This window comes from Melanaphis sacchari, unplaced genomic scaffold, assembly GCF_002803265.2.
Source record: "Melanaphis sacchari strain LSU unplaced genomic scaffold, SCAv2.0 Contig22_pilon_pilon, whole genome shotgun sequence".
NCBI lineage: Eukaryota > Metazoa > Arthropoda > Insecta > Hemiptera > Aphididae > Melanaphis > Melanaphis sacchari.
The window spans coordinates 3154359-3172561 of NW_020271107.1; positions in this window are offsets into that span (position 1 = coordinate 3154359).

Consider the following 18203-nt stretch of genomic DNA (forward strand, 5'->3'; position numbering starts at 1 on the left):
TTTACTCATCATCAATGATAAATATTGTTCAAGATGTTTAAAAAAAATACTGTTTATTCTTGTTAATTTAACTACCATTGAAATATTGAGCCATAAAAAGTTATAACTGATATGATATAGGTTATTGCCAATAATTGTGTAGATCTTCAACCTTATGATCCGTCAAGCTTTTTAAACAGGTTTTCTAACTAAATGATATTTAGAAATGTATTAGTTTTGAATTAATTAATGTAAATTAAATAGGAAATATCAAAATATAAAATATAAAATGCTGCTCTTAACAACTAAAAATATTAAGCAACCTATTGATGTGTTGGCTTGTGTGACTATGTCAGTTATTATTTCCTATGTTAATGACCAACACGTGATGGCATAATACCTAAAGGATTGTATACTAGGCAGCTGCTATTTAAAATTTGATCTAATAAATATTTTGTTTTTATTACTTAAATATGTTACATATTTGTAGTTTAACATCATTAAAGGTTGCTTACAATTAGTTATTAACATATACTTTGTTAAGTTAAATTAAGAAACTATAATGTATATTTATTACAATTTCATTTTTGAATAAATATGAACAAATCATTTTTACGTAGTTAATTCCCCATAAATATATATTTTTTTTCAATAATAATAATAATAATTGTATCTATAATATTTCATTATTTATATCTAACACTTAAAGTTCTAAGTCTTCATTATTATAGTATTGTATTGTCCAATTGTGCAAATATAATGCTAGTTTAGGTATGTGTTAAAGAATAAGAATAAAAGACCTACATGAATTGGGATACATTTTGTTTGCGCAAATCATTATAATTATATTATAACTCTTATAGACTAATCGTAGGTTATTAATTATTTATTATTGGTGTCTTATGAATGCACTGACTGATCAAATGAGTTACCCACTCGGTTAAAATATTTCAATACTTGGGTAAGTCATACTCTGTATGGCTGTTATAAGATGAAAATTGGAATGGAGTAATGAACTATAGTTAGCTATTAAGTCCCGAAACTAGATGTATTTGAGTCTTTTTTTCTAATGCTCATATTGAAGGCTCGTCTGAATAGAAATTTGACTCGCGTCAATTCAATGGTACCTAGGTATTAGTTTTATTTTGCACTTTTTCGGTAATCCTTGGCTTACATGTCAATTTTAGTTTTTAGCTATTTTAATTTTATGCATTTTTCTATTTTATATATCTATATTTGTATAATTTCTAAAAATACAGCGTTAATCGATTTATATTATCTTATCTCAAGGCCGTATTATTTTATTTATATTATCTGTAGTATTTCAGTTTATGTTCAACAGTAAAGTACGAATATTTTTGACGTTCTAGATATTCTTACTTAAAATTTTTTTTAATAAAAATGCCTAAATACAAAGAAAGCAAAAACACTCACGCTTAAATTCGTTTGTAAAACAGTTCAGCAATGACTTTTGATGACTTAACTCATTTCAAAAAATGTTTCTGAAAGCCCCTGCCAAAGTTCAAATATTTAAAGAAATATAGCACTTAATATTCCATTATTCCCACAGCATGGTCAACGGCAACCTTTTATTATTGCAAACATTTCAATATAATTAAAAATATAATCATAAAACTATAAAATTAAGACTAGACAAACACGATGTACCTAATCTCCATTAAAAAAGTATTTGATTCAGATGGCTGATCCGAATTGGAATTAAATTTAATTAATACCAAAACAAACTTTGTATCACTTCTAGTTATTGTTTCAATAACACAGTTAAATTTTTATTTAAACCTAACCTATACCTCGTTGATGCTGTACAAGTAACAGAGAAAGAGAAAAATAAAACTCAACTGGCTCGCTAATCGCGATATTGTTGTTAGTTGTTCTACAAAAAAATAGTGGATATAAAACAAAGAAAATTATTTCTAAAATAATGAAAGAATATGAAGTGTCAAAAGATTTCTTGCCGGAAATGAAACGAAGACGACATGACTTATTTTAAATGTGCGCCCATCACGTCTGTGCGAAATCGAAAAATGTTCCGTGCCCTAGTTATTACGATTATTATAAGTAATCGACATTTAGAATTTATTTTCAAATGTTCGTTGAATATGTATGTCTGCACTACTATACGTTATTACCATCTATCAAAAAAGTTTATAAAATCCATTTGAAACGTTGGTAAAATTGGTACCTATATAGTTACGCGCCTATAACGGTTTTTAATTTTGTACGTAAAAAACTGACGTGTAACTACTAACTGTGTAAGTACTTCTCAGTTAATATTAACAGTAATAACGAGTTTTTGATCTTATACGCAACGGACGAGAGTAAAGTACATATAAATGTAAACAATAATAAATAAGTACATAATAATATGATATGCATTTTAATAGTTGTTCGACAATAATAAAACGAATCGCCAAATTACAGATGATATCCGTTTGTTGTCCGACTATTTCGTAACAGCATCAGTAGTATGATGGCAGTGGATAGTCACTGTTGGACTAGGTAGGGTGAAGTGGGTGAACACGCCAACACTACATTGCTAAAGACGGCTAGATAGTATTAGCCAACAGCTATAGTACAACAGTTAACTACCTATCTATGATATTGTGCAATGAATGCGACAAATGCGTATGAGATAATTTGAACTTCCATTGGACGTAACATGTAGTTAAATGAAAAGTCATGGTACATAATAGGTACCTATGGGCTATGTTGTTGGGGTGATAAATATTGGCCCAATCACGCTCAACCTTTAAACGTGCTATAGCACCATTATACAACATAATACGCGTCTACCGAATTAAAGCGACGTCACCGGTCCCGTTTCGAAATAATTAATCCTTTTGAATCTCTTTCGTAATTTCCCGTACACGGGCTACTGCAGTAGGGGTAGCATTATCGCACCTATATATAACACACGGTAATACGGGAGTGGGGGGCTTGCGGTGTATTGTACACAATACAAGGTAGGTATTCTAAAAGACCCGCGTTTACAACAGGGAGATTGTCAATTGATAAGTTGGGCGGAGGATTGCCCATCGGACGGAACCGTGCGATATGATGTTATTATTAATTATTTAGTTTTATAATCTTAAATGATTTTCATCAAAATGATGAAAACTGTTATCGCTACTAAAATGGAGTAAATATAGATAGATTTATTGGGTTAATTTTTAGCTCCTGCATGCGTGTACTAAATATTTTTGCGAGCCCCATATAAGACTTACAATAATGAAATTTTCCATAAATCATAAAAGCAATTTCGAGAGTAAAAATGTCTTTTTATTAGTGTTGTTTAAACGACTCGGATTGTGATTCGGGCGATAGATGCATGACACGCAGTGCGTATTATGCATAATACTTATCAAACTTAGGATAGGTTATAACCTAACCTAACTTGGAGGGGATAAATTATATACAGTATATTATCTAATTATTCTAATCGAAAATAGGTAGTTACAACCCCATTAGTATCGATATGAGTGTCATTTACAGAATAATTTCTAAGTTATCAATGGCCAACCCGCGGTAGATAACATACAAAATTACAGCATATAAAATAAATCATAAAATATTATTTAATAAAAAAAAGTATATCAAAATTTCAAAAATTACAAATTCGTATCAATAGGCTCCAAAAATAGCGGGATCTTTGTATTACAGAGTAGAGTTCCAACTACCCTTCCTCCATTACAAGTGCCCTAGGTTTACTATACGTAATACAATGATCGGTAGTAATAATTAATATTACGAATGTAATTAATAATAAATGTATCCAAATTTAAAGAAAATGCTGAGGTAATTTTTTTTTTTATGTGAAACGACCGCTTTTAAGTTTCTTTATACAGTAGACGCCGCTTATAAGACTCACTTTGGGACCAGCACAAAGTGAGTCTTATAAGTTATAACCAAATGAATCTTATAGGCGAAGTTAAAAAAAAAAATTAATTACGTATTTATAAATTTTATTTTACTACATATTTTGCTTGGATTTTAATACATTAACACATATTACATACTTTATTATTGAATAAATTTAATAATCCCGATAAAAAAACTAAAATTATAATTGTTATAATTATCGTTGCGATAAATGTGAACTTTTATCTGCGATAAAAATTATTATACGTTATAACTTATAAGGTATCAACAGAAACTAGAAATAATCAACACGAATATTATTTCATTTTTCAAAACCAATTTATTTCTAAATTATAACCAAAAAAGTTTATTTTCTACTAATTATTTTACGAAATTTGAGTCTTATAACTGAAGTGTTGAGTCTTAAAACCGATTTTTTTTATGTATTTGGATACGTCCGGACCGTTCCAGACGATTTTGAGTCTAATAAGCGATTGAACCTTATATCCGCGAATCTTATAAGCGGCGTCTACTGTATTTTAAGCAGTACATAATGTTATATTTACGATATTCATATGATACTTAACTAATTGACTGTGGGTGAGTTGTGGCCCGATAATATTTTAGCTACAGTTGAGTTGCGGCCCAAGTAATTATCATTACGTATGTTGGATATACATAACGATAAATGAAATGTTCGATACGTATGGGAAGTTATCCGTACGACTTTTATTTGTGAACAAGTCCGTCTTTTCGTTGTTGCCACAGACTCAGCTTTGTTACTTTTGTTGCGCCAAGTCCGTACGGAAAAAAAAAACCATCATATTTCTGATCGGTTTCTTGTGCTGTGCGATCGTACTCATGCTCAAGTCGTTGAAGCCTCGTGTTAAACATATATTTACGTGTTTTTATTAAATTTTTAAGTTCTAATTTGATTTTGTCGTGAGTATATAATATAGTATATATATTATATATATGTAATATATACATTAATGTATGTTGTATGGCCGTATGGGTATGACCGCAATTATTTGTACGTACTTCTCATAAACTCGGGCTGTAACTCGTACGTTATTTAGGAATTAGGCCGCAACTCACTTACACTGAACTAATAATATCATTATTTGTTGCACTAATATTTTAAAGAATGCTTTTTGATAAATTATTTTACTAATAACAGAAAAAAATGTATGTACAGGTAGTAAAATGTCATTACTTGACAAAACCAATTTTATATACTAAACATAAAATTATATAGACTAGCGTGACTCGTTCCTTTTAAAATTGAGTATTGACTTTCCGTTTTTATACTTAACATTTATTAGTGGTTGAACAGATTTTACTATTTTATCACAAGCACACCCGTATTTGTTGATAAGCACTAATCACTTTTAAGTATGTTTTTTTTGTTTGTTTTGATAAAATGTATCATAAAATTTGGCTATAAATAAATATAAAATGAAAAATAATTGTAGTTTACTTCAAACGTAATTATAAAACATAAACATTCATTACCTGTTTAAAACTCAAAATTATTTTTCTAGTACTATTAAAAATGTAAAAACCAAGTTAAATACAGATATGAGTGCTTACATTATATTACAATGATCAGATCTGATTATTTTTCGGGTGTTTACAATTGAAATGTTATAATTTACAAATTATCAATTATTATCTAAATTTAATTTTGATTTCAATTTTCCTCTAATAAAAAAAATTTAAAAATAGAGGCTTGCAGATAAATAGCCTATACTTGGTGTTGTTTTTTAGATTGATTTATAATAGCGAGAATCAACCATTATTTAAAATCAAATTATTTTGTAATTTATTTAATGTTGTTTGTCCAATATTTAATTTGAAAAATTAACTAATGATTTTTTTTTAACAAAATACAACATATTATAGGTATATTCAGTAGGGTAGATAATATTAAATAAACTATGATAATATATTTTGTGAAAAAAATAATAGATTAGACATTTGAATATATATTCACACACTTCTGGATGGTAAAAACTAAAAACACAACTAAAAATAATATTCCAGATGATCTAACTTTAAATTATATGGCACACTTCAACTTTCAAGTATACGCATTGCGCCTATTATTTCTGTAGACGTCAACGGAAGTTTTTTTTATACAATAACTTATTATCAGACTACCGCCATCGCTGATTTCTGCTATAAAATCTTACGGAAATCATGGAATTCATTCAATCGTTCAAATGCTGTTGACATATATATGTGAGTGAAAAAAAATGTAATTACCAGTTATCATTTACCATGTAATATTTTTCAATTAATTATTTTAATTTATTATCTTATTGATTGTCGAGAATAATGATAGGTAAACAGAAATAAAATACACGTTTGGCACATGTCATTTCAAACAAGGGTCAGGGATGAATCCACAGTTGAGAAATTTCAAAAAGCCATTTATTTAAACTGAAACTAAATTAAAAACCTTTATCTTGAAACAATTAACAAAAATCACAATATGATCATATTAGTATATTAACATTAAATTTTTTTAAACTTTAATATTTATAGATAATTTATCACTGGAAACAATAAAATTTGTTTTATTTATGTGGATAAAAATTATAGTTAAAATACAAAATACATAAAAGTTATTTAATTAGCATTGTGTACAATTATTTTATCATAGAAGTTTTCTTTTTTTTTTTAATTTTGCAAAGGTTTCAATGACTGTTAAAATCATTTTTTTCTGTTGTACATTTTTCATTATACTAAGTATTGCAAGGTTTGATCATTTCTCTTTAGTTATTGTAAAATAAAAAAATGTTTTAGTTAATTTAAGCCGACTAAAACTTCTTTCAGTCATAGCACTACTGTCAAGAAGTGTATAAAAAAATGTATACAAAGTAAATGTATTTGAGAAGGAAGAAATTTAGAAATCATATAATTAGTTAGATATCATAAATTTCAAAACATAATTTATCAAAATATCTTCATAGTCCTTATTTAAATTATTAAAATAAATAGAGGTAAATTAATCATATTTTAAAATAAATCTTGATCAATATAAATTTTGTAAATTTCAGAGTTTTTTAAGTTTACCAATAGATTTTTTATTCTTTTTTTTTCAAAAATATATTTCTTTGGATTAAAACATTAAAATTGTGTTATCATACTAGAAAAATCTTTAAATTTGTGATTTAAAACATTCATAAATGAATCTAATATAACAAAATATGTTTTAATTTTAAAATATTGATCAGTTGATTTATTTAAATTATCTTCAACAAATTATACCCATTTCATCAACTATACTGTAAAAAAAGGTGAGATACAGAGAATGAGAATACAAAATAAATTAATGATGTTCATGTTCATTAGTTCATATATTATAAAAAAAAAAAGTCATTTGGAGATCATTTACTATTTATTATTACAACTGTATTAAACGTTACTTAATTAATTTATGTTTATATTATAAGTTTTGTAATTTCTTGTTGAATATTAACTACCACTTAATATAATAAAGTAGAAACTTATTATCTATATTGTTTTTAAAAGATTGAACAAAAGATAAGTTACTTTTATTTTCATTATTTTCCTCTCATAGATTTTTATTTTTATTTCGTAAATTTTCTGGCCCCACCTAAAAGACGAGTTTCTTTTTGGAGGTGGCTGACACGGTTAGGTTTGGTGATAGATCAATGATCATGGACGTCGGACGAGAGTATTGGTATATTATTGACCGATGAATTTGATGCGATTGTATTGCAACTACTAATTAGGAATATTATATCACTGGTGATTGTGGTGTGGTGATGAGTCAGGGAGAGGTATAGTCGTAGATTTGATTATCCGACTTCGGATTTACATAAGGTTAATATATATATATATATACATTATACAATATACATGTATAGTGGCGTATTTTCGTTAGGGGGGGATTATTACACCCAATAATATTCAGCGATACTGACTTGTTTTGATTTTTAAAATATATAGTCTAATTTTATCAGCGCAGCGAACGTAGTATCACGAAATACCAATGAATATCATGGATGGAAAAATTTCTCACTGTCCATGACATCCACCATTAAATCTGTCCCTCAACTCTTGTTTTATTTTCGTAGAATTATAATAATTAATAATGTACTTAGGTATTACGTAAAACTGTAAACAATTCAACAGTTTAGTCGTTTAGACACTCAACCGTTGTAGACAGTTCGGTGTTGCAGTTTTTCCATTAGTTTTTTTCTTCTAATTAGTAGGTAACAATAGTTATTAATTATGCACCGCTGTGAATTTAGTGATGCAAAGTGTGTTTCAGAATCTGGGTTCAATAAACTCAGACGTACTAGCCATAGTGGATTAATTTCTCTACAAAAAATTAAAAGTGTATACTTTTTTAATAGTTGTGATATTTTGTTTAATGTGAAAAAAAATTAATCCAGCACGTCAAAGTCCACGTACAACAAAAATCTCATGGTTAAAACAATAAAATATGTTCATTTGAACAAAGAGTCCAAATGAAAAGAAAATTGAATCTGAAATATTAAATTTTCATACAATGAAAGGTAATGTATATTGTAATACTACATATATTTTAATATCTATAGTAAATAGAAATGTTTTATTTAATGTACTTAGTAATATAAGCTGAATATTAATATATATAAATAAATATATTAAAATAAAAAAAATAAATAATAATTACATATATTGAATACAAATTTAACACATCTGTTACGGTGCACTTAATAATTTTAAAAAATTTCACGGCACACTTAATAAATAATAATAATTAATAACATATAATATGCATAATTTCATGTTTATATATAAATATATAATATTGTTTTTATTAAATGATGTAAATTTAATGTGAAATTTGAGATTGGTGTTTTTTACATACTTAATTCATTTATTCAGGATGAAACAGTTGAAACAGCAATAAATAAATCAGATTAAAAATATAAAACTTAATTTTCAATAGATTAAGTTTGATTAGTTTGATTTAAAATTGTTTGTTTTTGGTCAAAACTTGATGTAAGATGAAAACAAATTTAAAAAAAGGAAAATAATTATCTTAGAAAATTAATCAAATTTATCTATTTATGTAGCATATTTACAAATATTAAATTATTATAAAAAAAAATTTTTTAATGCATATTTAGTGATTCTCTAGGGCATAAATGCATGCATATTCTAAGGTTTTTTAGGGTATGAAGTCCCTAGTTCTAGTTATTATAGTATATGGTAATAGTCAACACAATTATTGCTTGTAATATCCGTATCGAGTATTGTCGGATATACAATAACAATATTAAAGCTTTTTCATCTGGACATTTTATCAATTTTTATTTTCAATGAAATTTCAAAGTCAATGCTATCATAAATATAAATTATAATTTTGATCATTATATTCAACACTCATGATAAGACAAAAATTAACACAGCACACCTGATTAATTTCTGCATCACAGCAATTGGGGGAATCCCTGCAGTTATGACTATAATGACATCAGCTACTGTATAGCAGAACGATATCCAATTATCCAACTTTTTTTCTATTAATATGTCGATAAAAATATTATGTTTGATCAAAAATCTTCAAAATTTAACTCTGGATTCTCCTTATGTTGTATAAACTCACTGGAATTTAAACTTTTTTTTTATTTGAGTAGAAATTAAATTTTATCTTACCTCTATTTAATAATGATTATTTATAATTACTTTCAAATGTTATTATTAATAATACTTCACAATGGCTCATTATTGACATTATCCTAGTATCCTAATATGTCAAGTTGATCGAAACAAAACAACGCCCAAAATTCCGGTTTATCCTGTTCGACATTTTATTACTAAAAAATAAAAATATTTAATTTAATTAAGTATGACAGTTTTGCGTGGTCTTTATTATGAATAGTTTTAAAAACACGCAAACAATATTGGGTGTGGTTTTGTACAACAATAATAAATTGGTTAAATATAACTTTAGAAATAATAAAAACTAAGTGTATCAAGGAATGAGAAATTATGTAGCTGTATAATATACCTCAAATAAAAAATGTTAAATATTGTAGCTAATTTTATATGTATATTCGTGAAAAAGTTATATTTATATACTTACGAGGTTACTTATGGGGATGAAGTTAGCCTTTTTTATATATTACCCCAAATAAATTGTAAGTTGAAGAGTTTAATTTGTAAGCAATTATTAGTTGTCTGATGAAATTTAGAAGTGACCCCCTCCTCCAAAGTTTATAATGGTTTTAAATCAATGAATAAACTAACTTAAAATTACTATGCTTTTTAATTATACAACTTTTAATTTTTTCGGGATTGAAATAGATAGGTGGAGAGAAAGGGCAACTAAATATATTATTTCTACTAATTGTACTTTTATTGGTTATTCAATATTTAAAAGAAACTGTACAAATATATTTTAAAATAATTATATTGTCTATTAGTTAATCAGTAAGTATATTAAGTTCTATAACAACTTAAAATTTAAAAAAAAACTTGTTATATAGGTTTCTTAATATTGACAATAAGTAGTATTTTTATGTAATAATAGAAACATTATATTATGTACATTCATTTGTACATAAAAGTACAAAAATAAATATTATTTTGGATGTTAAATTAAACTTATAGCCAATAGGTAACCTATTAATTATAATAAATATGTTTTTACTAAGTAGTGTTGAATGACATACATTCGAGTTTTTAATTTTTGTATTAGAGAAATTAGAGTTATTTTGAATTTTACTCACATTTTACATCCTCCATAATAGTTTAAGTTTATGTTTGTAGAAAGCTGATAGAATATTAATTATTTGCGATATGGTGAATGTGGACATGTTGTTTAAATACCTTGATATATTAACATATTCTCATTTTATAAAAAGTAAATAAATAATAAATATGCAGTAAGACGTTTGGGTATTTATGTGTTATTTATCATTTTTATCATACGTTTTTTGGAAATTGATTAGACAGTCAGGTATTTTACTGACTACTGACGAGGAATTAAAATCGATTACTTTAAAATTCATAGTAGGTCGTATATTCTAGTAATGCAGTATGGCTAAAATGTATGGTTGAATCAAAAAAGTAGATGTGATTTTAAAAAATTGATAAAATATAAAGTAGTTAATAAACTTGGGTAAAAATATGATAATAGATATCTTAATGTTGACATTTATTAACTGAAAAACAAAAAAAATATATTATAAAATACTACCTATAAATAAACTTTAATTAAGTTTTCAAATTGATATTTAATTAAACCCCTAACATTTTTTCCTTTGATGGACGTTCTGTGTTGTACTTTCATTTTATTTATTGACTCCGCAACAGCTACAGTTTCATATGAAAAAATAACATATTTACATGATATGTGTTTAAATTAGGTTTACAGATAGTAAAAATAAATTAATAAACAATTAATGATTATATAAATTCACAACATAGAATGAAATCTTAAAATAAAGACAGATATGAAACCTTTATCATTGATAGAATGAAGCACACTGTGTAAAAAATAGTTATGATCTTAGGAATTTATGTTACTAAAAATAAAATAATATGAACTAATAGTTTTCACACAGAATCGTTTTTCGTATTCAAAGATTGAATGGTTTATCATTAAATTAAAATATTTAACACATCCATTACAGTGACCTACTTAAAAACGAGACGTACTTTCTTTCTTTTTATACTTGTAGCAGAATTTTTCCTTTGAAAATATCATCCTCAGAATTACTACGATATATAATCGTAATAACTACGATGAGTTTTCTTTAATAAGTTTTGTAAATAATTATTATCATCATTTGTTTTAGAATATTTTGTTCGTGAAATCTTTGAAAGCCTTTTATTTTATGACATCCTTCTTTACCTACTGGTGAACGAAAGTAATTATATTGGTCTAGTGTGATACGTTTATACGCTCTTAGATCTTAAACATGATTGCAGTTTTCTTTAAAGTCACAGAATTCTACTATGCCTCTGAGCAAATTCTAAAAATATTGATTAAAAGCCAGTTTTTATTAGAATTTACTTTTATCTTTAGTATTGTATAAAAACTAAAGAGTAAAAACTATGTAGATTTTAATTAAAAATAAAAACCACTATATCTATATTATATATTATTTAGACAATATTAATAATTTTAAAAATTTGTTTTCGATACTTATTTATTTATAATTTTATTTTGATATAGATACCCTTATTGAACTATCTATTTGAATTATATTTATGTATAGGACATAGTTTCTCTATATTCAAGGTTCTAAACTTAGAAATTAAAATCAATTTAATTTTATGAATTTAATTTTTATACATCACTAATAATTGTTAGAGGAATATAATATATTTCTTACTTTATGGGTAGATAACTAAAGCAGAAGAGCGAAGATACAAGCCAATAAAAATTACTTTTCAGAATGATTTTCTTAATAAAAGTTGACAGTTGAGACTTGAGATATAAATGTAACAGTGGCAAGGATAGTGTATTTAAAAATCCCTCTATAATTTATAATTTTATTATTAAAGCTATGAATATAATAATGTAATAAAAATGCGTAATTGAAAAAAAACACACATATACACATAATTGTAAATAAATATATCGTTTAGCTTAAAAATGTAGGTATTTAATATTTCAATATTTTTCATTAAATTTACCAAACAATTTATGTTTATTAATGTATACGAGTATACCTAAAATTTTTAGAGCATTTGCGCCTATGGAATAATAAATTATATCCAACACTCTTCAAATTTTCTTGAATTATTTATTTCTAAACTGTTGTAACTGTATTATTCTGACACCGAGTCATTAGATCGATCGTTCATGTATACATACATTTATTTACGAAGACTAGAAAAGGAGGTCAATGTGTAAACAAATGTTGGCTTTAGGGGTGATTGTGAATGCGTACTTAGGGTAACATAATTATTCTTAGCATGGCACCTGAAACACGACTGTTACAATAATAATAATAATAATAATAATAATAATAAAACATATTATTGATAAACAACGGCATTACGACAGCATTTTAGTCGCAGCTCCGGTACGTGCAGATATGTATAGGATAAAATACACTTGCGATATCGTCGAAAACTGTTCGGCTATTGGTTACTTTGTCTTAAGGATAATTATTTTTACTAGAAACAAACTTTAGCTGAAAAAAAGTATTTATTTTTTTTTATTTATTTGAATAAAAATAGACAAATCAACGTTTGAACTAGTATTATTGTCAAATATTTTTAAAATTAGTACGTATAAACTTGTACCTACCTATTGTATCATTATCAAAAATAGATCATTATAAACTCTATATATATGCTCTTAGACAGAATTACGTGCCTAATATTAGTACGCGCCATAAACACTAAAATGTTTTGTAAAAAAAGTTTTAATTTTTTAAATATTTTAAAAATTATTTCTTAATATTCAAAATACTAATTTAAGGAGATAATTTACTTTCTCCGGAATGAAATTATATAGTAAGTTTGGATTGCAAATTTAAATATTTAAATAAGACGCTTGATTTTTTTTTTTTTTTAAATTGAACGTGGTTTAGCCTTTTTTTTTAATGTTTCTTGTCATTGAAATTTATTGTTTCTACAGCATTAAATGTCTATTTTACTCCTCTGTTAATTGTTACTCTATGAAGATCATGGACAATGTATACAGTTTAATGAATAATTTAGAACAACAGACTATACTTACCTAATGGTTTTTAAGCATTTTACTTGTAGTTGCTTTTATATGGAATGTCATTGTCAGATTTAAAAAATAAAACAGTATTATGCTAAAAACTAATAATTATGCTTTGTTTAGAATTGTCAAATAATTTATTTTTTGTAATAGTTCTTAATGTGCTAAATGTTATTATTATCCTATAACCAGTATAATATCTCAAGCGTACAATAGAGCGTCATTATCCGCATTACTATTTTTGTTTTATATTTTTAAATTTTAAATTTCAATTAATTATGTTATGTACTTCTAACAATACACATTTATTTATTTAATCATGTAATATTATACGTCATCCTTATATATTATGCACACAGTACATTAGTTATATTTTTAATTATATAAAATATTTAAATTCGTGTTCGTTGTACATTTTTAATCATTGTTTTATTATCCGCACTCTCTTTGCGGTCTCAATTTGTGCGGATAATCGACGCTCCACTGTATTTACAAAAATAGGGCCGAGGTGTCTCTTTTTTTGCGGAACGAATGAGTATTATACTGCATAAAGACGTGTTGTTTCGTAAATACTGACCTGTAAATTTGAAGTTAACGAGTAAAAAAAAAAAAAAATTACTACTACGCACGAGTGTATAAAGTAAATAATCGAAAGCGTCTATTTGATAGTATAATTGAGTGATTATAGGTTTTCAATGGACAAAATCAAAATAGCGATAATACCGAAATATCTCAAAACCACTGATTGCACACGCGTGCCACTATAAATAAGAATAAGGATAAAAAAAGATTTTCTTGCACATTCATCTTTTTCCGTCTAAATTTCACCTCAATACGCCTATCGTATAGCGACAACTATCCCCTCACCATATAGGCCCACCGTCATAATAATAAACTTTCAACGATCCCAAACACCTCGTCGTCGCACGCACGCCGTATGCGATTCAGCTGCGGCCGACCGATTCGATATATATCATATGCAGTATTATTATTATGTGTGCAGTTTTAGACGTGAAGGGTGCGCGTAATGGTATAATATATATCATGTATATTACTGCGTGCGAGTTGCGCGTCCGCCAATCTAACAATTCCTCTCCCTCACGGGGCAAAGTCGTTTTTATTTTTACGTCCACAGCGTTGTCGTAAATAAATAAATAATAATAAAAATAAGCGTAATACTATGTACCATTATACGCGATATCATCCCCGTCGGGGATTACACGTCGAGAGTCACCCACCCCCACTGGGGAACAGAATGGACAGATGAGAAACGTAGCGCACTCACGTTGTACACAAGTGCTGTTGCGGAACACCGCCGCAGCGGGACGTGATGTACACGTACGACTACGACGAATGACGAAGTGGATTTTGCGTGCTTTGTGCGCGTAATACTATTTCAATATAGCCTAGGGTGACCTTATTTATAAAACAACAAAACAAGATTTACGGTTTTGACTCGACTTTAAAAAAACCTCCAAAAATTGTATAGGTAATTTTCAAGTTTTTATAATTTTTGACTAAATAATATTTTTAAGATAATGTTCGCTTATTTATATAATTAGAGTCATTGTTTAAAGGGAAAGGATTTAAAAATATGACTAGGGATACATTTTTTTTTTCGCGTTTTCAATCGTTTGATTGGCTTACTGCAGTTCTTCATGTTCCTTATTCTTACTTAGTTCATTTAACTTTATGTAGCTATTTTATGTCTATCGTGATTTGCTTCGTGCACTCCATGTCTCCATGCTTGGTTTTCTTCTTATACGATCTTCAAAGTCGCTTCCTATAACAGCCTATTATAACTAAATTATGGTCGCTATTAATATCAGCACCAATGTAAGTTTTATATTGCTTAATTTAATTTTTAAAGCGTTACTTAGTGTGACTAAGCCTTAGTCTTCATATAATTAATTTGATTCCCGGTCTATTCCAGGTATATATTCTTTTTTTATTGTGTTGAAAAATAGTGTTTGCAATAATTATATTCGGTACAAATCTGTATTAGCCGTTCCTCTCTATCATTTCTATTTCCCAAGCTATAATTACCCGTCATGTTTCCCTCTTTTCCTTCGCCTACTGTTACATTCTAGTCACCCAGGATTATAATATTTTCTCCTGCCTTATAGTCTTGTCACTCTTGTCATCACTTTATCTATTTAATTATATGTTTCTTCAGTTTCAACGTTGTTATGTGATTATGTTGAAATATATACTTGGATTATCTTTGTAATAGCAGGTTTAGAATTAACCGTGATGATTCTATCTGAACATTGATAGTAGCTGATTGAATTTTCCACGCAACCCTTATTTACGATGATGACAACACCAGTATGTCCATTGTTCAAACGCTTTTATATGAATTTATACTCATTACTATAAAAATCACCAGGATCTGGTCATCTTACTTCACTAATTTCCATTATGCAAATACTTATTTTTTTCATTTCTAACTTTAAATTTTCAAATTTTTCACTTTTTAAAAATCCAACATTCCACGTGCCTAATCTTTTATAGTTTTGTTTTGTTTTACTCGAGGCAGTCTCCACTTGGTCATCCAATTGACTATTGAGACTAGTTTACGTTTGAAATATTTTGCAACGAGTTGACAATCTACTACTGCAAAAATTAAAAACAATAAGGTGGCGGTTTCCCGTTTCCATCACCTCGCAGATTTGTAACCGTTTAGATGGCTACTGTCTTCGCTTAGCATGTAGTTGTACCACTCTCCTAGATATCCACCAATACTCAATATTGAAGAAGCTGCTGCCCTTCCCCAATATTTTTAGTCACCTTTTACGACAATCTAAAATTGCACTTAGGATTTTTATAATCTTAAACATTTTAAAAGAATATTTGCAAATATGCACAAAAAATAATAAAAATCTGTTTAATTAATATAAAAACAATCAAACACATGATTTTATAAAATTCATTGAAAAATATTGTATTATCCTGATAACTACAGGCACCTGTTACTGTTATTTCAATTTTTATTTAACCATATAAAAAGACAAAGTTATAACAGTTAATCAAAACAATATCTGAATATTATTTTTAATTACATTTTACATACTCTATACATTGATTTGAATGATATTAATTTTTTTGAGGTTTTTGAACAAGAATGTACGCGCTGTCATATAATACAATATTTTAAGATGAAAAACTTCATTAAACGTCTATATTAAAATTTATCAATTTATTAGTTTTTTTTTTTTTTATTGAAAATTGATTTTTAATTTTTTTTCCATCGAAATTTGTGCTCATCAACTATTTTTTCATAATACATAATTATTTCTCTATATTAACCTCTGAATATGTAAGAATTTACAAAATTGGATTGAATGCATCTGACCGTGTTTAACAAAATAAATCATAACAGAAAGAAAAAATAATGAAAAAGTCGTAAACAACTCAATTACTTAACTCTAAAAAATGCACCGTGCATATACTCTTAGAGCTTAGTAGGACACGTCTTATGTTATTTTTGCTAACAACTATTTGACGACTCTTTACGACGTTCATTAGGTACACAAAAATTATTATGTATTACACACTCACTTTTGTTTAAATAATGATTCAATGTGAAACGGTAATAATGTTTTTTATATTTTTTGCGCGTGTGGATTTTTCTTTTACACACATATTGTTTCAATATTATAATATATTAACTCACTGTTCCATTTCACATCTTTGTATTTTAGTACAGCTTCATCAAAATACTTGAAAAAATGTATTTTCAATTAATTTGCTTTGTATTCATTAATATAGGTATGCGCACTAAGGGAGGAGGGGTGTCCGGTGTGTATCAGCATTTACCGAAATTTTGTAATTGGAGTCCTAAGTTTAAAATCCCAGGGCAAGGGATTCGTATAAAAACTGATGTTACTAAAATAAAATGAAATTTTTTCTAAAATATGTGGTAGATTCTAAAATAATTTAAATGTATGTGTGTAATGATATAATAGCTAGATATTAAACAAAAGTACAAATCATAAATAAAAATAAAAATTATCTTAGAAATAGAATAAATAAATATTAGATTTAAAGAAAAATAGTAAGAAAAAAAGAAAAAGACTCAAAAAATTGTAGGCACTCCATGAAATTTAAATCAGCATATACCTATGTCTATTAATCAGAGACGTGTTTATAGAGAAGAGGGAATTGGAGAGATTATAGAGACAGCGATTGGGACGGATGGCATCAGATTTTTACTTAGCACATTTTTTGTTAGCTGTTTATGAACAATTATAATATAAATTGACTATATTTATTTTATCGATAATGCTCCAAGATTGTAACACCTGGTACCACAACTATAGGCAAAATTTAAAGATAATATAATGTGAATTTTAAATATTTATTGTTTTGTAATTAATGGATGATAAAGAAACCTGCTTATTATTCTTGATTAATTTATATGGATTATTTAATGCAACAGGTAGGACAACGATGACGTACAGGCCGTCTGCATAACGTGTGGTCATCGTAAGGTTCAATAATTGTTGTGAGAATGGGACGGAAAAACATTAGCACCCGGGCACCAAATTTCTAAATACATCCCTGTTGTTAATATACAGCTGTATGTATCTCTGTGATTGATGACGATTCAATAAATAATAATAATGTC